Genomic DNA, 24,383 nt, shown 5'->3' with positions numbered 1-24,383 from the left:
GGTTCTTTGGTCAGAGACCTTCACCGCTGTTTGCCAAAAGTCAGTCCCCCAGGCCGACCTGGAGCTAGGACCCAGGTCTTCTGATTCCCAGATCACTGCAATTTTTTTATAAAAAATAGCATTTAAGTGTTTACCATATGCCAGGCACTGTACCAAGTGTTGAGGTAGATAAAAGATAATCAAGTTGGACAGAGTCCTTGTCCCTTATGGGGGTTACTGTCTAAGTGTAGGCTTAGTGGAAAGAGCATGGGCTTAGGAATCAGAAGTCATGGGTTCATTCATTTTTTCAATAGTATTTACTGAACATTTACTATGTGTAGAGCACTGTATTAAGAGCTTGGAATGTACAATTGGGCAACGGATAGAGACAATCCCTGCCCAATAATGGGCTCACAGTCTACGAATCCTGACTCTGCCGCTTGTCAGCTGTGTGACTAGGGGAAAGTTACTTAACTTCTGTGTGCCTCAGTTACCTCATCTGTAAAATGGGGATTAATATTGTGAGCTCCACCTGGGACAATCTGATAACCTTGTGTCTACCCCAGCTCTTAGAACAGTGCTTGGCACAAAGTAAGCACTTAACAAATACCATCAGTATTATTATTATTAAATTAGAAGGAAAAGGATTGAATCCCATTTTACAGATGAGGGAACTGAGGCACAGAGTAGTTAACTGACCTGCCCAGGATCACACAGCAGACAAGTGTTTAGACTGTGAGCCCGTTATTGGGCAGGGATTGTCTGTGTCTTTTGTTGAATGGTACATTCTAAGTGCTTAGTACAGTGCTCTGCACATAGTAAGTGCTCAATAAATACTATTGAATGAATGAAGAGTCCCTGGCAGCAAGGATTGGGGATTTCCAAGGCCCTTTTTTAGACAGTTGAAATCAGTTCACTCACTCAGGAAGAATCTGAATGCCAGTTTCCATGGCCTGAGAATTCTCTATTCTCCATACCTGAAGATATGCACTTAAGGAATCTGAAATTTATGAGCAAAATATTTTTAATGAGTGCCTGAATTCTGGAAAGCATGGTGTGTTGGGTTTTTTTTTCCCCCTAGTGAATGGGCTGAGTGAAATGTGACTTTTCTGTTCAAATATTGGTGGAGTGAGCAGAATAGCAGCATGATGTCACAGATAGAGCAGGGGCCTGGGAGTCAGCAGAACCTAATCCTGGTTCCACCACATATCTGCTATGTGATCTCGGGCAAATCACTTAACTTCTCTGGGCCTCAGTTGCCTCATCTGTAAAATGGAGATAAGTGTGTGAGCCCCATGTGGGACAAAGACTGTGTCCAACCTGATTACCTTCTATTTACTTCAGCTCTTAGAACAGTGTTTGGCAAATAGTAAGTGCTTAACAAGTACAATAATTATTATCTTTTCATTACTGTTCTCATCTTTATTCAGTGCTTCCTATGTGCCAAGCCCTGGAGTAGATGCTAGTGGCCTAATATTTTGGAAAAGGCTTTTCAGAAGGCATTTTCTAGTAGCTTCTCTAAGAGCTTTCGTCAGAAATGGTCCTCTGTTTTCTCTTCTAACAGTAGCCATAGCCAAGCAGCAGAACCGGCAATGGGCACTGGAGCTGCCAAATCAAAATGATGGGAAATTGAACAAACAATGTGTAGAAACTCTGACAGTTCTAAAGGACAATGGGAGAAGATTGAGGTTTTATTTTCAGAATCTTGATGCTCGTTTTTTACCCCTTAAAAGAACTCGTGAAATTTACTGGGCAGAAAAAAAAAGGGTCTTTAAAATCTGGTGAGGTTCAGGCACTTTGCAAGCCAAGCCTTAATGTGAAAAGCTCAACCCACTGAATCCCATATTTAGACTTGCTCTATAGACTTTTATTTTTTTTTTCAAAGTTCTTAGGAAAATGATTTGAGCTAAATTCCTGAAGTACTGTTTCCACTTTTATGTTTACACCATCACTGAACAGAATCAAACTATTTTTGGTGGAAAAACAAATATTCTCCAGGCTGAGAATCAAAGGGCCAAGATTCCGCCTGATTCATCACACAACTAAGATAGTAAACCTTAGCTGGAGGAGCTGGTCTTTCATTTTTCCTTAACGTTTCACTTAGCATTTGGACCTCAAATTCATATTAATTACTGTCAGATCATTAGTTTATTATTGTTTATTTTAGCTGATTCCCTAGATATTGTGCACAAGGACTGGGCAGCTTCTTTTTTTCCAGCATCTGATTGGCTCCAGATTAAGGCTTGTGCATTTTTTGATATCAACCTCGATTTTTAGCCCCCATCTGCTGAACACTTATTTTCTCTCTACATTCCTGACAGGCTTGTTATGTCTAAATAGGGTGTGTATATTTAATCATCTTGCTCTTCTTTTCTGTTTTCTCATTAACTAAATTGTTCTTTAGAACACTCACTCCTCTCCCCACCCCCCCACCTCAGCGCAGTAATCAGTAACCATTTCTCAAATAATGTTAAATTGACCAGAATATAAGCCTTTATCCTTGAGGTTCATTAAAAATCCTTTCTTGTTCTTCAAAGATTTCTGTTAGGGTTTTTTGGGTTTTTTTGTTCTAAGATTCATTTATTTTTAGATACAAATTTTTTTTGCATGCGTTAATCAGTTTTCAATTTGCTTTTGCTTAGTGAATACACTGTGTTAGGTTGTGGCAGGAGCATTTGGTTAAATATGTTTTGAGAGTCTTAACCTTACAGAATGGGACTGCATTCTTCTATTATAATTTAGCTGTAGTTTGCTTCGAGGGGTTCAGGTGGTGGAAGCCATGCTTCCTAGAACTCTTATCTCTTTGAAAACAAACTCTGCTTCCAATGTGGCCCTTCACTCAAGCTTGAAAAATTTAAACTGAGTCAAAGATTTTCTTGGACTCTCATTGGGGTTAAAAAAAAAAAGTAGTTACTAAATCAGTTGTATTTCTTGGTCACTTACAGTGTGCAGAGCACTGTACTAATCACCTAGGAGAGTACAATACAACAATAATAGCCACATTCTCTGCCCACCAAAGTGGCCAAGCGGCCTTGAGTGAAATCTATGAGAGACATGTCGACCACTTAGTAGTTACCGAATGCTTGTTTTTGTGCAGAGCACTGTACTAAGTGCTTGGGAGAGTACAGTTTTATAATTGGTAGATAAGTTAGAATGACCCTGCCTAGCTTGTATTTCTGAACTTTAGCATCGTAGGAATTGCCACTAGTGTTTTTCTGGGCCTTTATTTTGTCAAAAATGATTGATGACTTTCTGGGACTGTCTTAGAACTTGATTCCCAAGTTTGGTGGATGATCTCCTGCTCTGGGGGAACTCATGCAGAAACTGATTTTAGTAGCTGTTTATCAATGTATTCATTTTCCTTTAATTTATACATTTGTCAGTAGTACTGTGTGACAGGGACTGTGTCCAACCTGATTATCTTCTACCTCAGTGCTTAGTACAGTTCTTGGCACGTAGTAGGAGCTTAACAAATGTCATCATCATGATTATTTTTGAGCATCTGTGTGTAAAGTACTGAACTAAGTGCTTGGGGGAGCACAATAGAATTAGAAGATGTCTCTGACCTAGTTGGAGAGAGAGACATCTATATAAATTACTGGTAGGAAGAAGCAATAGACTACAAACCCTCATTATCTTGAATTGTTGTTAATGAAGTTAGCATTTTGCCTCAGAATTTTTCCATTAGATTGTGTGGAAAAACCAAGAGTTGAGTACAGTGCTTCAGTCTTAGAGAAGCAGCATGGCCTGGAGGACAAAACATGGGCCTGAGCATTGGGAAGACTTGGATTCTAATCCCAATCTGCCTATTACTTACACAGTGCTTGGCACATAGGGCTTAACTGAACCCACAGTTATTATTATGATAATGAAAGTGAGATTTTTCCTTATAACTAGTGTGGCTGATAAGACCTCTGTATGACTAACAACTTGCCACATGATGCATATGCAAATACTGCTCTTTATTGCATTGCTGCATGTGTTCAGTACAGAAACTGACACCTTTTTTTTTCTTCTTTTCTTCCTTTTTTCATGACCTTCCCAAGGCTCTGGTCTGGCACGGTTGCCCATTTCTGATTGCCACATGCCATACTGCCCTATTCTATGCTGACCTCCAATATTTGAGGTTTAGCTTCATTATACCTTTAAGGTTCATGGACTCCTACTGTTAATCCACTTTGTAAACTCCTCATGGGTAGGGATCATGTCTACCAACTCTACTGTACTCTCAATACAGTGCTCTGCCCTCAGGTGCCACTGATTGGAAAACATTGCTCTGGGAGTCAGAAAGCCTGGGTTCTAGTCCCAGTTCTACTGTTGGGCTATAACTAATAATAACTGTGGTATCTTTAAGTGTTTTACTATGTGCCAAGCACTGTACTAAGCACTAGAATAGATACAAGATAATCAACCCCACATGGGACTCAGTCAAAGTAGGAGAAAGAACAGGCTTTATATCCCCATTTTTCAGAGAAGGGAACTGAAGCACAAAGGAGTGAAGTGATTTGCCTAAGGTCTCCCAGTAGGTATGTGGCAGAGCCAGGATTAGAACCCAGGTCCTCTGACTCCCAGTCCTGTGCTCTTTCCACTAAGCCTTAGTGCTATGGCATGAGTGGTGAAGATTTCTAACCAAAGAACCAGCTGGGATATTCCCCGAGGTGAACCACCCCAGCAGGGATCTTAAAAATTAGCTGGCTTATATGTGTACATGAGTGCACTTTTTACACTCACTCATCTTGTGAGCTTAGGGATGCCTTGTTAATAAAAATAAGAAGAAGAAGCAGGAGCATGATAGAGTGGATAGAGCACAGGCCTGGGAGTCGGAAGGACCTGGGTTCTAATCCCAGCTCCGTTGTTTGTCTGCTTTGTGACCTTGGTGTGGCTCAGTGGAAAGAACCCGGGCTTTGGAGTCAGAGGTCATGGGTTCGATTCCCAGCTCTGCCACTTGTCAGCTGTGTGACTGTGGGCAAGTCACTTAACTTCTCTGTGCCTCAGTTACCTCATCTGTAAAATGGGGATTAACTGTGAGCCTCACGTGGGACAACCTGATTAGCCTGTATCTACCCCAGCACTTAGAACAGTGCTCTGCACATAGTAAGCGCTTAACAAATACCAACCTTGGGCAAATCACTTAATTTCTCTATCCCTCAGTTACTTCATCTGTAAAATGGGGATGAAGACTGTGAGCCCCATGTGGGGCAGGAACTGTGTCCAACTTGATTAGTCTGTATCTACCCCAGCATTTAGTACAGTGCTTGGCACATAGGAAGTGCTAACAAATGCCAGAAAATAAAAAGGAGTCCTTGGCCAATCCAAACATTTAGTTCAGTGATCTGCACGTAGTGTCAATAAATACGATTGATTCAGAAGCAATCTGACTCCAAAATAGGTCAATAACCCTCACTCTCCTAAATTTCCCCCAGCTTAATTAGGGGATGAGAGACTTCTTCTCCATAAGTAGCCTACTTCTTAGAGCTTGAGGAAGACCCAGGAGAGAAGGACAAGGTTTTGTGTCTGTCTCCTCTCCAAGAGAACACTGAGTTTATTTTTATAAAATGTCATATTTTTTCACATTCTCATCAGGCCCAGTTGTAGCTTCATTAACGGATATTAACAGTGGCAGATATTTTCACCTTTGCTCTTTCTTTGGCTGCCCATTTTTCATGACATTTTTTCCTCTTCCCAGTTTTCATATCATTTTCCTTCTCTACTTTAAACTCTGGCCATGAAATATCACTCTCCCCCGAAGCTTTTCATTGACTTCCAGTTCAGGATTCTCCTTCTTTCCTTCTCAAAAGAAAATCCAGAAGGCTGTGAATTTCCTTCCCAAAGAGTCTCTATTGTAGGTCTGAAGGAAGACATTTGCACCTCTCTTACCTGTAATAAATGACATTTCTTGAGTACTTGCTGTGTGCAGAGCACTGTACTAAAAACCCTGGGGGAGTACAGTACAACAGAATTGATAATCATGGATCCCTACCCACAAAAAGCTTATAGTCTAAAGGGATTCCTGATCGCAACCTTCAAAGAGATTTAAATCTTGCTAACAGATTAGTTGTCAGAACTTGTGTTAATGTATGATAATGATGATGGTATTTAAGCACTTACTTTGTGTTAAGCAATGTTCTAAGTACTGGGGGAGATAAAAGCTAACCAGATTGGACAAAGTCTTGTCCCATGTGGGGACCACAGTCTTAATCCCCATTTTACAGATGCAGGAACTGAGGCACAGAGAAGTTAAGTGACTTGTCCAAGGTCACATGGTGACAAGTATATATTTGTTTCCCTCTAAACTGCAGGCTTGTTGTGGCCAGGTAATGTGTCTACCAAATCTGTTGTATTGTACTCTCCAAAGGCCTTAGTACAATGCTCTGCCTATAGTAAGTGATTGATGATCAATCACCCCCCTCACCCCATTACATTAGATAACTTTCAGAAGGAACAGCTGGCATGTCTTGTTTTCCCCCTTTGTGATTTTGTCACCATGCCTAATTATAATTATAGTATTTGTTAAGTTTTTACTATGTGCCAAGTACTGTTCTAAGTGCTGGGTTAGATACAAGGTAATCAGGTTGTCCTACGTGGTGCTCAGGCTTAATCCCCATTTTCCAGATGAGGGAACTGAGGCCCAGAGAAGGGAAGTGGCTTGTCCAAGTCACACAGCAGACAAGTGGCGGAGTTGGGATTAGAACCCACATCCTATGACTCCCAAGCCCATGCTCTTTTGCACTAAGCCAAGCTGCTTCTAGTAGAGGGGCTCTGCATTATCAAGCATGTGAATCACATTTCAAATAAAAATCTCTCAGGCTTGAACCTGTGTTCAGTGCTGAGCAAGAGGAGCTAAATATATACGGGATGATAGAAGTTAGGTTTGGGAGCTGAGGTTGAAGTCGAGTAATCCTAATAGACTGGAACATGGTAACTCTGGAATTTTATCGAGAGCAATTTCCTAGAGTAGCTGCAGGGCTGGAGATTTACAAAATGGATTGGAGTGTAGTAATGGATGAGAACAGAGAATGTGTCTGTTTATTATTGTACTCTCCCAAGCGCTTAGTACAGTGCACTGCACCCAGTAAGTGCTCAATAAATACGATTGAATCAGGGACCGACTAAAAACTAGGGCACATCTTGGCAATGGAAAGGCAATTTGCAAGTCTGATCCCCTTTCAACAGGTCTGCTGCCAGATGGAAGCATTCATGACCAGGAAGTGTGAACTATTTAGTTGGGTTAGTGAATGAAATCTGAACGTTCCCAGCCAAGTTCATTTACCAGATTCCTTGCGCCGCTAGAGTACGGACAAAGAACAGATGCAACCAGAGCTCAATTTCCTGTGTCAGAATGAGGAGAGCATGGCTGACCTGACTTCCAAAGAGAATCCCCAAACCTCAATTTAGCTGTTAGTTTCAGTTTTCTGTAGCATTGACCCTTTCAACCAAAGCTGCTAACAAGAAGCCAAAATGATTGTTTTTTGAGTTTCATCTCCTTTCTCTATCCCTGCCCACCTACTGCAGGAAGTGCTACAGGCAGTTAAATAGTTGATCTGGCAGGGAGAAGGCACTGCAGGGAAAACGGGGTTTGGGTGGTCAGACATGGTGTAATTAGGAATCGGCTCCGTTATCAGGAGTTTAAACCCCTCTGTGTCCGAAGCTACTTGTGCCCTAGTGAGTTGGGTGCAAATTGACTCTAATTGGCAAATGCTTCCTGCCTGATCCTGACTTGCCAGGTTATGAACCTCTCCTCCAATGACCCCAGGTGCTCAATCAATCAGTGGTATCTATTGAACACTTACTGTATGCTGAGCACTGTACTAAGTGCTTGGGAGAGTACAATGCAACCACGCTGGTAAACACGTTCCCTGCCCACATGGAGCCTATGGTCTAGAGAACCCAGAAAAGGGTCCAAATTCCTCCTGGATCCCAGAGATTTTTTTTTATGAATCACTGGATTCACTTTATACACAAAATGTCTTCTTCCCAGCCCCCTGCTCTATGCCAGGAAAGTGGGAGTTAGGGGTTGCTCCAGGAGACCTGGTAACCCTCTAGATTGTAAGCTTATTGTGGGCAGGGAATGTGTCTGTTGATGATATTTAAGTGCTTGCTATGTGCCAAGCACTGTTCTAAGCTAATCAGCTAATGCAAGCTAATCAGGTTGGACACAGTCCTTAACCCACATGGGGCTCACAGTCTTAATCCCCATTCTGCAGATGAAGTAACTGAGGCCCATTGAAGTGACTGACCCAAGGTCACATCACAGACAAGTGGCGGAGCTGAGATTAGAACCCAGGTCCTTCTGCCTCCCAGGCCCGTGCTCTATCCTCAAGACCCAGCTGCATCCCAGCATAGCCTAATTCTATTGTATTGTACTCTCCCAAACACTTAGTACAGTGCTCTGCACACAGTAAATACTCAATGAATACTATTGACTGACTGGCTCCAGGGCTGGGCCTGGGTGCAGGTTCAGCCCTTGAAACCTCATGGTGATGGTAAGCACATCTTCTGAGCTTCTCCCGGGGCTAAGCTTGCTGCTCTTTGCCATAGCTGCCCGAGAAGCGAGGGATTTGACTCACCTGAGGACCCTACCTGCCAATGCCTGGCCCATGGCACAAGATGGTAGAGCGCGTATAACCCCAGAGGAAAAGTTTTCTCTCCCTTGAGAGGCAGTGTTGCCTAATAATAATAATAATAATTGTAGTATTTAAGTGTTTACTATGTGCCAGGCACTGTACTAAGTACTGGGGTGGTTACAAGCAAATCGGGTTGGACATGGTCCCTGCCCACATTGGGCTAACAGTCTCCATCCCCATTTTACAGATAAGGAAACTGAGCCACAGAGAAGTGAATTGACTTGCCCAAAGTCAATTGACTTGCCCAAAGTCACCCAGCAGATAGGTGACAGAGACAGGATTAGAACCCACGAACTTCTGACTCCCAGGCCGGACTCTATCCACTACAGCGTACTGCTTCTCTAGTGGATAGAATCAGGGCCTGGGAGTCAGAAGGACCTGGGTTCTATTCCCGGCTCCGCCACTTGTCTACCGTGTGACCTAGGGCAAGTCACATGAGTCAGTCGATAAATCGTATTTATAGAGCACTTACTATGTGCAGAGCACTGTGTTAAGTGCTTGGGAGAGTACAATACAACAATTAGCAGATATGTTCCCTGCCCATAAGAAGCTTCACTTCTCTGCCACAGTTAAGTGGAGATTAAAACTGTGTGACAGGGACTCTGTCCAACCTGGTTGGCTTGTTTCTAACCCAGTGCTTAGAGCAGCACTTAGCACGTAGCACTTATCAAATACCGTTATTTTTATTACCATTATTATTATTGCCTTTCCACCCCTTTCTCCAACTCTTCCCCATTTTAGTCCCCTCTGCTTCTGGTTTGATCTTTCTTCCCATCACCCTTAGTCGATATGGTGCAATCTCCTGCCGCGAACGATAGAGGAACCTCTTTTTTAAAGGTGTTTATTTAATGCACTTACTATGTATTGTGCCCTGTTCTAAGCCCTGGGGCAGATACAAATTAATCAGATCAGATAGAGTCCCTGTCCCACATGGGGCTCACAGTCAAGTAGGAAAGAGAACAGGTATTGAATCCCTCTTTGACAGTTGAGGAAACTGAGGCACAGAGAAGTTAAATGGCTTGCCTGAGGTCACACACAGGAAAAAGGAGGAGCTAGGATTAGAACCCCGGTCCTACCTAGCTCCCAGACCCGCTCCCTTTCCATTAGGCCATGCTGCTTCCCTTGGTCCTGAGACTGCCCAGAGGAATTGGTAATCGGGCCAGAGGTCTGTGCAGTGCCACGTCCCCCCATCTCGTTCCTGCCAGTCGTGTTCCAGCCGGGTCCTCGAGTGCAAAAAGGCAGGGTGCAGTTTACTGCAAACTGTGTGCTGGATGTTTGTTCATGCAGGGCCCATTTATGGCTAAAGTGACCACAGCATAGTGTCAGTACACTGTTCTATTGCCAAGGTCCATGGACTGTAAGATCCTTGAGGGCAGGGACTACATCTTCCAACTTGTATTTTCCCAAGCACTAACTACAGTGATCTGCCTGCAATAAGCAATCAATAAACACCATTGGTTGAAGACCTAATAAATTACAGTATTTAAATGCTTACAGTGTGCCAAGCACTGTTCTAAACCTTGGGGGAGATATAAGATAATCAGGTTGTCCAGTGTGAGGCTCGCAGTCTCAATCCCCATTTTACAGTTGAGATTACTGAGGCACAGAGCAGTGAAGTGACTTGCCCAAGGTCAAAAAAGCAGAAAAGTCGCAGAGCTGGGATTAGAACCCACCTTCTCAGACTCCCAAGCCCGTGCTCTTGCCACTAGGCTATGCTGCTTCTTGATCGCCTCTGTGGTCTTTCCCACCCATGTTATCTGGCCATTTTTTAGACTTCCTCCTGGCCCTGCCTGCCTCGTATGATGCTGTCATTGGCTCCTCAGTAATCTTCCCTATTGATCCAAAAACTGGAACTAGAAACCCTATCTCCTGATTCCCAGAGCACTGGATCAGCAGCCACTTGTAGATATCTAAGGATGGTATTTGTTAAGACTTGTTATGTATCCAGCAGTGTTTGAAATGGTGGGGTAGATACAACCTAATTAGGTTGGACACAATCCCTGTCCCACAAGGGGCTCACACTTTTAATCCCCATTTTACAGATGAGGTAACTGAGTCAAGTTGTGACTTGCCCAAGGTCACCAAACAGGCAAGTGGCGGAGTCGAGGTGAGAACCCATGACCTTCTGGACTCCCATACCATGCCCGTCTATTCAGTACTAAGTTGACTAAGTTGCTTGATTCTTTTTCAATCACTTGAATCCATCCTCGAATTTTTGTTTTGCGTTTTTGGCAGTCGGTGTCCGCTTGTTTCCTGCATAAATACTATTGAATGAATGAATGAATTAACCTTAAACCTCTCAAGGTCAGGGATTGTCTTTTACTGTTTGTGTATTTTCAAGTGCAGTCCAGTCCTCTGCATACAGCAGTCACTTGAAGGTGTTGATGATGTGTCCCCTCTAACTAGGGCCTTTTTAAGGTTCTCAGTAGGCTCTGTGACAAGTAGCCCATAATAAGCTCTCAAGTAATATGTTTGATTAGGGAACTTTGTGATCCTGGGACCTGGGAGAGAGGCTTCTGTCCCCTGGAAGTTCTTTCCTTCTCTAGTCCTATTGGGTGGAAATCCCCCCTTCTCTACCAAAACTCCACCTCAAGTCCCTATCCATGTTCAAAGTGAAAAGTTGGCACCTCTGACTCCACCTGATTCTGCCTACACTCACATTCCTGCTGGCCATCTTATCAAAATTCAAATGTGAACCGTCAAGACCTTATGAAAATTAACATCCAAAATAAAAGTTCCGTTGATTTAAATCAGCACAACAAACTGGACCGGCCCCTTCCTTCGAACCAATTTAAGGGATAGAGTTTGAGATTTGTTTTCAGTATCTCTTGTTATGATTATTTAACTCTTAATTTAATAATGGTATTTAAGCACTTACTATATGCCAAGTACTGTTCTAAGCACTGGGGTGGATACAAAGTAATCATGTTGTCCCACATGGGGCTCAGTCTTAATCCCCATTTTACAGATGAGGTAACTGAAGCACAGAGAAGTTTAGTGACTTGCCCAAAGTCACACAGCTGATAAGTAGCGGAGTCGGGATTAGAACTCACAACTGCTATCTCTGTTGGCTAGGTTACTTCTTTAGCATTTGATGTATCATTTTTGATGTTGATCTCTTAAATTATTTGCTACTGGATGGTGGCTTTAGTTGTTTTCTATGTGTCAAGCACTGGGCTAAGATCTCAGACACATACAAGATTAAAAAATCGGTTGGATGTATTCCCTGTTCCTCCTGGGTTTCACAGTCTGAGTGGGAGGTGAGAACAAATATTTTATCCTTCATTTTACAGATAAGGAAATTGAGGAACAAAGAGGTTAAAGGACATGTCCAAGGGCACACAGCAGACAAAGGGCAGAGCCCGAACTGGAACCTGGGCCTCCTGACTCAGGCCCATGCTCTTTCTGGAACTTTTGTAGATGCATTAAGTGTTTCAGGCCAGAGAAACATTCAGTGCACCAAAGATGAGGGGTAGATAGGCAAAACTCATAAGAATCATCGAAAGCTGCTAAAAATTCTTTCCTTACTCTTTTTCTCAAGTGTCTCTCTTTCCTCTTAGGTATATGAAGTATTTTACTTGCTATACTGTATCACACTGTAAGACGTTTACTAGCTCTGTTGCACAGAGAGATAAAAGAGAAACTCAGAAATGCGATGGTATTGAATCCCTGCCCAGGCAAATGCTATTGTGGGGATGGCCAGGGAAATAAAGCAGAAACCTATTAAAAGGACAGATTGAAAAGAAAATGCCACATTCCAAACACCTAGTGATCATTCTCCCTTAACTTTTTGGTTACCTATCCTTTAATTATGTGTTTCTCTGCTTGGAGTTGTGACAGTCTGAAAGGCTTCCAGCTGCTGCCTGGTAGGATGGGATCTAGGGGTGACTCACGACTCTCATATGTCTTTTGTAAGCAAGATGCCAACGGCAGAACTTTTCCACTCTGCGCTGTGCCCGGATTCATTTGACAATGATCCCGAGAAAGCTGCAGGTCCTAATCTCCGAAAATACTTGGATATTAGATCCAGATTTTATAAGGCAAATATATATCTGGCAAAAACATGGGTGAGGCAAGAGGGCTTGAGGATTGAACTGTTCCCATGAAAAGTTTGAATGTAGGGTCCCCTCCCACTGCAGCATGGGGACCCAATCTTTAATCTGATTGGAAGGGAAATAGGTTGGCCTCACAAATAATTTTAGCAGCTAGCTCTCACGATCATAATTGTGGGGTTTAAGTGCCTACTATATGAAGCAACATGGCTTAAGGGATAGAACACCAGCCTCAGAGTCAGAAGGTCCTGGATTCTAAACCCACCTCCACCACATGCCTGTTGTGTAACCTTGGGCAAGTCACTCACTTCTCTGTGCCTGATACCTCATCTTTAAAAAGGGAATTGAGTGCGAAAGAGCCCCACTGTGGGACAGGGACTTTATCCAACCTGATTAACGTGCATCTACCCGAGAGCTTGGAACAGTTCCTGGCACTCCATAACAAGTGCTTACCAAGTGCTGTTATTATTACTATGCCAAGCATCGTATTGTGTGCTGGGGTAGATATAAGATAATAAGGTCCCTTTGGGGCTCACAGTCTAAGTAGAAGGGAGGACAGATATTGAATCGCCATTTTTCAGATGACGGAATTGAGGCACAGTGAAGTAAAGTGACCTGTCCAAGGTCACATGGCAGTAAGTGGTGGATCTGGGATTAGAAACCAAGGCCTCTACTCTTTCCAATAGGCTATCCTGTTTCCCATCTTCATCAAATGGAATGCCATGGAAAGGAGAAATAAACTTCATCTTCCACTTGGCCACCAAACCCTTTCTTTGCCAGCTCAATGGGTAAGATTTGGGTACTGATTGTGGTTTATCCATTTTAGAGATTATAAGAATAATGATATTTGTTAAGCGCTTACTATGTGAAAATCATTGTTTTAAGCGCTGGGGCGATAGAAGGTGATCAGATTGTCCCACGTAGAGCTCCCAGTCTTCATCCCCATTTTCCAGATGAGGGAACTGAGGCACAGAGAAGTGAAGTGACTCACCCAAAGTCACACAGCTGACAAGTGGCGGAGCCAGGATTAGATGAATAACCTGAGTCACCAAAACATTAAATAATATATACATTTAAGTAATGCATGTATTTGCCCAAAGAAACATCATCCATATGTCTCCGGAAACACATGAATCTGGTTGTTAGCCTGGTTTTGATGGCCATTTTGACCCTTGTTATGGCAGTAGAAATCATTTTAAGTGGACCAATCAGTCATTTCAAATGGATATGCTTATTTTGGTTCCCTAGAGCACTGTTCCAGTACAGGCATGAGCGGGGATTTAGGGCTATAGTAGGGATCAAGGTTACAGGATTCCTCTGTAGACTTTAAGCTCCTTGTAGGCAGGGGACATGTCCACCAACTCTTAGACTGTACTTGCCCAAGCACTTATATAGTGCTTTGCACACAGTAGGTGTTCAGTAAATACCATTGATTGATTGACTGTGGCCCAAGGTTCTAGCCTTATGTTTGTCTACATTCCCTCCATCATCATGTATGCAGGCTTCCACAATGGCAGTGGATAGAGCACGGGCCTGGGAGTCAGAAAGTCTTGGGTTCAAATCCCAGGTCTGCCACTTATCTGCACCTCACTTCTCTGGGCCTCAGTTTCCTCATCTGTAAAATGAGGATTGAGACTGTAAGCCCCACATTGGACAGGGACTGTGTCCAACCCGATTTGCTTGTATCCACCCCAGTGCTTAGTACAGTGACTAGAACATAGTAAGCGCTTAACAAATGCCAATATTATTCCCCCGCCCCTGCTCCCCTGCCGACTGTGAACCCATTGTGGGCAGGGATTGTCTCTCTTTATCACTGTATTGTACTTTCCAAGAGCTTAGCATAGTGCTCTGCACACAGTAAGTGATCAATAAATGTGATTGAATAAATGAACAACTCTGAAGACCCTGATGCAAATTATTAAGCCCAGATGTCTAAACAGCTGTTGGGAGTTAATCATCTTGTAAGGGTGAAAACCACCCACAGTGCTGTGTTTATTATACTGCAAGTTCCTTTGGGGACTTACAGTTTAGGAATAAGGCAGGGAGGTTTGGTGATGGGCCCACAAAATGAAAAGATGGGAAGCGGTGTGGCCTAATGGATAGAGCCTGGGCCCGAGAGTCAAAAAGACCTATTTATTTAAATTAGTGTCAGTATCCCCCTCTAGACTGTAAGATCCTTGTGGGCAGGGATTATGTATGTTATACTCTCCCAAGCACTTAGTACGGTGCTCTGCACACAGTAAGCATTCAATAAATAAGATTCACCTGGGTTCTAATCCTGGCTCTGCCAATTGTCTGCTTTGTGACCTTGGGTAAGTCACTTGACTTCTCTGTGCCTCAGTTACCTCACCTGTAAAATGGGGATTAAAATTGTGAGCCCTATGAGGGACAGGGACTGTGTCCAACCTGATTAGCTTGAATCTACCCCAGTGCTTAGTACAGTGCCTGGAACATAAGTGCTTGATGTAAGAGAACCAGCATGGTGTAGTAGATAGAGCACGGGCCTGGAAGTCAGAAGGTCATGGGTTCTAATCCCTGCTCTGCCACTTGTCTGCAGAGTAACCCTGGGCAAGTCACTTAATTCTCTGTGCCTCAGTTACCCCATCTGTAAAATGGGGATTGAGACTGAGCCCCATGTACGACAGGGAGTGTGTCCAACTCTATTTGCCTGTATCTACCCCAGTGCTTACTACAGTGCCTGTCACATAGTAATCACTTAACAAATGCCATCATTAAATACCATAAAAAAATGGAAACACAAAACCAACGTAAGGCTAGGCTCAGGGTGCAGTGGTCAAGGGGATTGTCTAAAGCTCCATTTAGCTAGGTTATCTTTACCAACGTTCTGAAATTGGAGAGAAGCTGCTGCACCCAAAACCTTCACGGCCCTGCTGGGGTAGGGGCAGGGCCAGAGAGAGGCCCTGGCAAAACGTTGTGAGGGGGTTGCCCAAGTTCCGAGTGGGTTTCGCTTTGTCCCCTGGCATGGGAGAAGGCAGAGGGTCACGCTGCCCCACTTTAAGTCCTTCCTGGACCACTGGCTTCTGTTAGAAGGGAAATTTTATCTTAAAATCCAATTATTTCTTTGGCTTCATTTTATCTCAAGTTTCTGTAGGGATTCCCCAAATTCCAGATCGTGCACATGCTCATATTTTTGGCTAAAATGCAGGGATGTGTCCCAAATTCACTGTGCCTAGTTACTAGGAATCCAGATGAATAACTGGCTATTGATTCTCCCTCAATCACACCTGCCTCGCTACTAATAAGAGTGCTAGCTACCAGCCCCTCCTTTGAATGCTTCATAGGCAGTTAGTGGTTTTTGCTTAATTTGGGGGTGGTTCTAACACATTGCAATGGAAGCTGCGGTTGGGGCTTTTGTGAGTGAGCACCATTTCGAGAGCAACTGCATTGACTTTTAAAGAAAAAACTCCTGAGATTAACTGAGACCATTTCTACTCAGCATGGTTCTAGCTCATTCTTGGTACCAAGAACTGTCTTCCTAACCTCTTCTTTCTAATCTGAAAAGCCATTCCAAACTAGAATCACACCCCTAAACTGCAGTCGTTTTGCAGCCTCAGAAGTGGTTCGTTCACTCATTTGTATTGACTGAGCACTTACTGTGTTCTAAGCGCTTGGGAGAGTACAGTACAACAGTTGGTAGACACATTCCCTGCGCACAAGGGCTCACCTTCATTGTTCTTCACCCTTCAGTCTCCTGGTAGGATGTAAATTCACTTTGGAAAAGACAGCACTAGAGGGATTGAAGACTCCCAACAGTGGATGTATCTGCCTTTCTTTGCTCTCATTCTCACGAGTCTCGGGTATTTTATTTTTTTGAGTGCAGGTTTGGGCTGTGAATTATAGTATTGAAAGTATATCAAGGTACTTAGAGTGCTTTTTCTTTGCCCTCTATTGAGGGAGACACAGATAGGATATGTGAACTGTGTCTACTGAAACTTGGGTTTCTTTCCCTCTCCTTTACCACCAGTTGCTTTTTGCCTCGATCAGTCATATTTATTGAGCACACACTGTGTGTAGAGCACTGTACTAAGCCCTTGGGAGTACAATACAATAGACTTGTAGACACATTCCCTGCTCACAGTTTAACTCCATCTTTTTCTACCACTGTATGAAAAATGAAATTTACCCACATAAATATGATATTGTAGAGGCAGCTATATTGGAAAAACAAGATCATTTCTTTATCAAGAGCCCTCTGAGACCTTTGTGTTTCTTTAACATCCAAAAGTTCCTATTGTTTTTTTTTGTCTTATCTAGAGAACTATGAATCTTTTACCAACTTGGCAGATTTTTATATGTTGCAACGTACTAGCTTTATTCCCTATTCTGTATCTCTAGACTATGCTTTAGGCAATGCTGAATTAACCAACTGTCACATGTAAAAAAAAAATCTGTGGTTAAAGTTCAGAGAGTGCTTTTATTCTCACTCCTTATCACAACCTGTTTCTCTCCACAAGCTTTTGTGGCATGTGTGTGTGCGTTCACACACACACACACACTCATCCACATTCAGCAGAAAAAGTGAACCTTGCCAGCTCTTGTTAAAGGTAGATGCAATTTAAGAACAAGTATCTTAGGCCCATTTCACAGATGAGGAAACTAAGAAATAGGAAGGGCAAGTGATGTTCCCAAGGTAATTCAGTAGGAGAGTGGGAGAGTGACAGAGTTGGGACTGGAACCCTGATCTCTTAACTCCTAGCATTATGCCCTCTCTACTAGATTTCCCTCATCTGGAAAATGGGGGTGAAGGCTGTGAGCCCCACGTGGGACAATTTCATTCCCCTGTGTCTACCCCAGCGCTTAGAACAGTGCTCGGCACATAGTAAGCGCTTAACAAATACCAACATCATCATCATTACTAGACAACACTGCCTCATGTTTGAATCTTGAAAATGGCAAAGGTCCTGCTGGAGTCTGCCTACCATGAAGAGCATTCCATTTTGGAACAGGAAGAGTAACACAAGCTTCATTGGCCTTTTGGGAACAGTCTAACAACATCACTGTCCTGAACTCCTATACTTCTTGCGCTATTAATCACTGGTATTCACTGAGCATCACGGTGTGCAAAACTACACCCTAGGCCCTTTGGAGAGTATAATAGAGTTGGTAGGCATGGTCCCTAACCTCTAGAGGCTTACAGTCTAATGGGGGTGGAGGGCAGACATTAATTTATACATTGAGAAGCATCAGAGTACTAGGATTTGGACAAAATTGCCAGGGTTGGGTGGGTGTCAAAGTTCTTAGTGAATCAGCCCAGCCTAATGGATGGGAGTCAGAGGACCTGGGTTCCAATTCCGGCTCTGCCACTTGCCTGCTGTGTGACTTTGGGCAAGTCACTTAACTTCTCTGTGCTTCTTAGCTCATCTGCAAAATGGGGATTCAATATTTGTTCTCCCTCCTACTTAAACAATGAGCTCCATGTGGGACCTGACTTTCTCACCCCAGCTCTTAGCGTGGTGCTTGGCACATAGTAAATGCTCATCAGACATTAATTATTATTACTAATGTTACATACCCGTGATGCAGAAGGAAAGGCAGGTAGGTGAGGAGAAGACAGGTTAGTCAAGGAAGGCCTGGAGAAGATAATGATTTTAGTAGGGCTTTGAAGATGCTATAGAGGTTGCTGGCCTGTCATATATGAAAGGGGAGGAAGATCCAAGCAGGAGGGAGAATATGACCAAGGGGTCAATGGCAAGAAATGAGATCGAGACACACTAGGGAGGAGGGTGTTACAGGAGTGAAGTGTGTGGGCTGGATTGTAATGGGAGAGAAAGGAGGGTAGGTAAGTGGGAGAGAGTTGATCAAGTGCATTAAAATTGACAGCCAAAACTTTCTGCTTGGTGTGTAGGTGGATGGTCAACCATTGGAGGTTTTTGAGGAGTGGGCAGACCTGAGCAGAACTTTTTTTTTTTTTTAGAAACTTGTTAGTATGAACTGAAGGGGTCAGCCAGGAGGCTGATACTGTATTTGAAGTGAGGTAAGGTATGACAAGTGGTTGGTGAATCATATTGCAGTCATCTTTCCAACCGTTACTAAATTCAGCCTTGTTTCTCTTGGGTCCTTGAAAATTTCTAATTTGTTAAACTCGTGTTATTGAATCAATCAGTTATAGAGTAGTTTGGCAAGCTCTGACTTGTTGATTTGGAAGTCGGGTTTCTGTAGCTCTTATTGCTGGCCAACATTCAGAGCACAGGATGCAATCATTAGTGGTGTTTTCTTCCTATTTCCAGCTCAAGGAGCTCTGCAAGGGTCAGCGATGTGTAGACACTTATGTCAGTGAGGAATCTCAGGAAATCTGTCTCCTATAGGTATTTGGTGTAAAATTGCGGATCACTAATCCAATGAATTAGAAAGGGGAACCATTTTAGGATATGGAGAAGCAGCATGGCTTGGAGAAGCAACGTGGCTTAGTGGAAAGAGCCTGGGCTTGGGAGTCAGAGTTCGTGGGTTCTAATCCCATTTCTGCCACTTGTCAGCTGTGTGACTTTGGGCAAGTCACTTAACTTCTCTGGACCTCAGTTACCTCATCGGTAAAATGGGAACGAAGCCAATGAGCCCTACGTGAGACACCCTGATTACCTTGTATCTACCCCAGCACTTAGAACAGTGCTTTGCACATAGTAAGTGCTTAACAAATGCCATTATTATTATTATTATATTTGTGCTAAAATTAAAGGATGAATGACATATCTATTGGAGTAACAAAGTTAGCTCTCGGGAGGAATTCTCCACATAGGGTTTTTGCAAAGTGGGACTTTTCAATTAGTAGTATTGGAGTGCCTATTGTTTGCCGAGCATTGTACTAAGCATCAATAAATTATATTTGAGTGATTACTGCGTGTTGAGCACTTGGAAAAGTACAATATAACAATAAAGCAGAGTTGGTAGGCATGTTCCCTGCCCACAACAAACTTACAGTCTAGAGGAGACAGACATTAATATAAATAAATACAATTACTGATATGTACCTAAGTGCTTTGGGGCTGATGGAGGGGGTGAATAGAGGGAGCAAATCCAAGTGCAAGCATTGGGAGAGTACAATAAAGGTGTGGATGTGATTCCTGTCATCAAGGAGTTTATAGTCTAGCGGGGGAGACAGATACTACTACTACTAATGTTCATGTTCTTGTCTTTCCGTCTCCCCCGATTAGACTGTAAACCCGTCAAAGGGCAGGGACTGTATCTGTTACCGATTTGTACATTCCAAGCGCTTAGTACAGTGCTCTGCATGTAGTAAAGGCTCAATAAATACTATTGAATGAATGAATACTAATAATATAATAATGGTATTGAAGTACTTACTATGTACCAGGAACTATAGAAAGCACTGGGGTAGATACAAGCAAATAGGGTTAGACGCAGTCCCTGTCTCTTGTGGGGCACAAAGTCTCAACCCCCATTTTACAGATGAGACACAGAGAAGTAAAGTGACTTGCCCAAGGCACACAGCAGACAAGTGGTGGAACTGGGATTAGAACCACACTTTTCTCTCCATCCAAACTGCTACCATGTTAAAGCAATTACTACTCATATCCCACCTAGACTACTGCATCAGCCTCCTTGCTGACCTCCCAGAAATGTTCAGGACATGTCAACCCAACCCTCCCCTCCCGCCCTGAAATAATTTCCAATGGTTGCCTATCCACCTTCGTATCAAAAACTCCTCACCATTAGCTTTAAAGCAGTCTATCACTTCTCCCCCTCCTACCTCACCTTGCTTCTCTCCTTCTACAACCCAGCCTGCACACTTCACTCCTCTGGTGCTAACCTTCTCACTGTGCCTCAATCTCGCCTGTCTCGCTGCCGACCCCTGGCCCACGTCCTACCTCTGGCCTGGAACATCCTCCCTCCTCAAACCTGCTAAATAATTATTTTTCTCCACCCTTCAAAGCCATACTGAAGGCGCTTCTCCTTCAAGAGGGCTTCCTAGACTAAGCCCCGCTTTTCCTCATCTCCCACTCACTTCTGCATCGCCCCGACTTGCTCCCTTTGCTCTTCCTCCAGTCCCTGCCCCACAGCACTTGTGTATATATCTGTAATTTTATTTATTTTACTGATGACTGTTTATTTGTATTGATGTCTGTCTCAGTGGCAGAGCTAGGATTAGAACTCAGGTCCTCTGCTTCCCAGTCCTGTGCTCTCTCCACTAGGTCATGCCGTTTCTCAGTGGGAAACTGACCTGTTTTCTCTCCTAGAAGTAATAGTATTAGAAGTATTTATTGAATGCCTACTCGGTGGAGTGCCCTGTACTAGGCTCTTGGAAAGTTCAGAATAAAGGACTGAAACATCTCCTGCCCACAGCCATCTTACAGTCTAGAAGGGGAGGCAAATCCCAAGAGGTTTAAGAAGGCTGGAACCAGCTGCTCTGGTAGATCGTTAACCTGCTCAAGTGGGAGGATTAAGGGTGAGGGTTAGGGACAAGGTTGCCATTTCCCAATTTTGGCAGGAGTTTTAATAATTATTATGATTACTATTACTATTATGATTTTATTGTTGTATTTAAGTGATTAAAATGTGTCAAGCACTGTTCTAAGCACTGGGGTAAATACAAGTTAATCAAGTTGGATACAGATCCTGTCCCAGTTGGGACTCACAGTCTAAGTAGGAGAGAGAACAGAACAGGTAATGAATTCCCATTTTACAGTGAAGGAAACTAAGGTGCAAAAAATCTAAGTGATGATAATTATTATAATCATGGTATTTAATTGCTTAACTATGTATAAGGCACTGTACTAAGCGCTGGGGTGGATACAAGCAGATCAAGTTGGACACAGTTCCTGTCCCACATTGGGCTCACAATCTCGATCCCCATTTTACAGATGAGGTAACGAGGGCCAGTGAAGTGACTTGCCCAAGGTCACACAGCAGACAAGTGGCAAACCTGGGATTAGAACCCATGATCTTCTGACTCCCAGGCCTGTACTTTATTCACTATGCATATTGCTTAGCAGCATGTGATTTGCATAAGGTGTCACAGCAGAGAAATGGCAGAACTGGGATTAGAACCCAGGTCCACACCTTTTCCACTAGGGCACCCTGCCTGGTTTCACTCAATTTCCTCCTGCCCATTGTGGGTTTTACCCAGATAGCACTGTGTGCATATAGCCATCCTTCATATTTAAAGGTAATGTCTCCTTTGGTCAGATACTACCCATATGTGTGGATATGGTTGGAGATCTATATACCATTTCTCCCGGAGTGTATGCATAGATAATCCCTTGCTGCACTACTGTTTGATGTCTTTGGTGTCACTTGGCAGTCCAATCTGCATAAGAAGCAGCATGGTTTATGGATGGAGCCATAAGGACCTGAGTTCTAATTCCAGCTCTGTCACTTGTCTGCTGTGTGACCTTGGGCGAGTCACTTAATATTTCTGTGTCAGTTACCTCATCTCTAAAATGAGGATTGTGATTGTGAGCCTCATATGGGACAGGGAATCTGTCCAACCTGATTAATTTATATCTACCCCAGCACTTAATATAGCGCCTGGTACATAGTAAGTGCTTAACAAATATTTTTTAAAAAAAGTCTTAGCTGGTCTCTCTGTTGTCACTTATGGCTTGTGGGAAATGCTGCTGAAACTGCTCTGGAAAACAGATAAACCTTCATTGGCTTATTCCAACAGCTATGTAGACTGTATCTATATTGGGAATAAAGTTAAGTGCCATGTTACTCCCAGACTTTGTAAGTCTACCAAAAGACATGGTGGTCTTGATTCATTTTTTAAAATTCTTTGTCTGACTTGGAGAGTTGGAAACTATACTGCCTAGATAGGTATACTGATGTCAGTATTATTTATTGTGCACTTATTGTGTGCATAGCACTACTAAGCACGTAGAGTACAATATAACAGAAACAACCCCCCTCCACAATGGGATTACATTCCAGAGGTCGGGAGACAGACACTGATATAAACAAATTGTGGATATGTACGTAAGTGCTCTGGGACTCGGAGTGGGGATGAATGAAGGGAGTAAGGGTGATATAGAAGAGAGTGGAAGAAAAGGAAATGAAGGCTTAGGGAAGGCGTCTTGGAGGAGAAGTGCCTTCAATAAGGCTTTGAAGGTGGGGAGAGTAATTGTCTGTTAGATATGAAGAGGGGAGGCATTCCAGGCCAGAGGCAAGACACAGACGAGAGGCCGGGGCAAGATAGACAAATCAAGGTACAGTGAGTAGGTTGGCATTAGAGGAGCGAAGTGTGCAAGCTGGGTTGTATAGTAGGAGAATAGTGAGGTGAGGTAGGAGGGGGCAAGGTGATTGAGTGTTATTAAGATGGTGGTAAGGAGTTTCTGGTTGATGCAGAGGTGGATGGGGCAACCACTGGACGCCTTGAGGAGTGGGGAAACATGGCCTGAACGTTTTTGTAAAGAAATGATCTGAGAGCAGAATGAAATATGGACTGAAGTGGGGAGAGACAGGAGTCAGGGAGGTCAGCTAAGGGGCTGATAAAGTAATCAAGGTGGGATAGGATAAGTGCTTAGATTAAGAGCTGTGTTGCTAATGAACATCTTTGGATATGGGCATTTCAGTGTGCAGGTTGTTGTATAAACTTATGAGCACTATTTTCATTATTATTAATCATAATTATTGAGCATTTACTGTACTAAGCACTTGGGAGAATACGACATAGGAGTTGGTAGACATGTTCATTGCCCACAATTAGTTCACAGTATAAAGACAAGTTTACAATCTAGAGACAAGCTTATTGTATTAAGTGCTTACTGAATGCCATGGACTGTTCTAAGCACTGGGGTAGATATAAGTTAATCAGGTTGGACACAGCCCCTGTCCCTTACGGGCCTCACAGTCTCTTGCTAGTAAACCCACACCACTTTTTCTGTTGTTAAGGTTGCTGGGGTCTTCAGCTCAGCTCCCAGAAAGTACCAGAGAAAATAGTACAATTATCCTCAGCTATATGCCTATAAAACATATTGCAGTGGTTATTACTAACATTAAGTGTGTGTTCAGTGCAAGGCATTTTACTCAGTGATAGAGCAAATACAAGAAAATTAAAACTTGTAAAGTTCTGGCCACAGAGGGCTCGCAACCTAGTTGGGGATGACCATGCACATTATAAAAAGTGCAAACTAAGTGAAAGCAATTTAAAATTGAATAATAAAAACCACTGACAATGATAAATCTGTCAACTAAGCAGTGCTTGGATTGACAAATTCACTGCTTCTTCACTGGTCCAGGCAAATAATCCTGAGTTACAAAGTTGGGCAGATCTCCCTCCTGCAGTATTTGACGAGAGGGGGCCGGCTGGTTGGAGCAGAAAATGGTTCCTTGAGTTTCCTGGGATCCTAATAATCATCATCATCGTATCTGTTAAGTTCTTACTACGTGGCACGTATCATACTAAGCTTGGGATAGATGCAAGACTATCAGATTGGATTCAGTTCCTGACCTACCTGGGGTTCACAGTCTAACTAGGAGGAAGAACTTGTATATTTTATAGATAAGGAAACTGAGGTACAGAGATGCTAAGTGACTTGCCCAAGGTCATGTAACAATCAAGTACCTGATTAGAACTCAGGTCTCTTGACTCCCAGGCCTGTGCTCTTTCCATTAGGCCATGCTGCTTCTTCCTGGTGGCATGAGGTACCTGGTTCCCTGACTAAGTCCCCCTTTCCTCTTCTCCCACTCCCCTCTGGGCCTCCCTGACTTGCTCCCTTTACTCTTTCCCGCTCCCAGCCCCACCACAGCAGGT

The sequence above is a fragment of the Ornithorhynchus anatinus genome, chromosome 4 (assembly GCF_004115215.2).
Source record: "Ornithorhynchus anatinus isolate Pmale09 chromosome 4, mOrnAna1.pri.v4, whole genome shotgun sequence".
NCBI classification, from domain to species: domain Eukaryota; kingdom Metazoa; phylum Chordata; class Mammalia; order Monotremata; family Ornithorhynchidae; genus Ornithorhynchus; species Ornithorhynchus anatinus.
Note: the sequence above shows the minus strand (reverse complement) of the source record.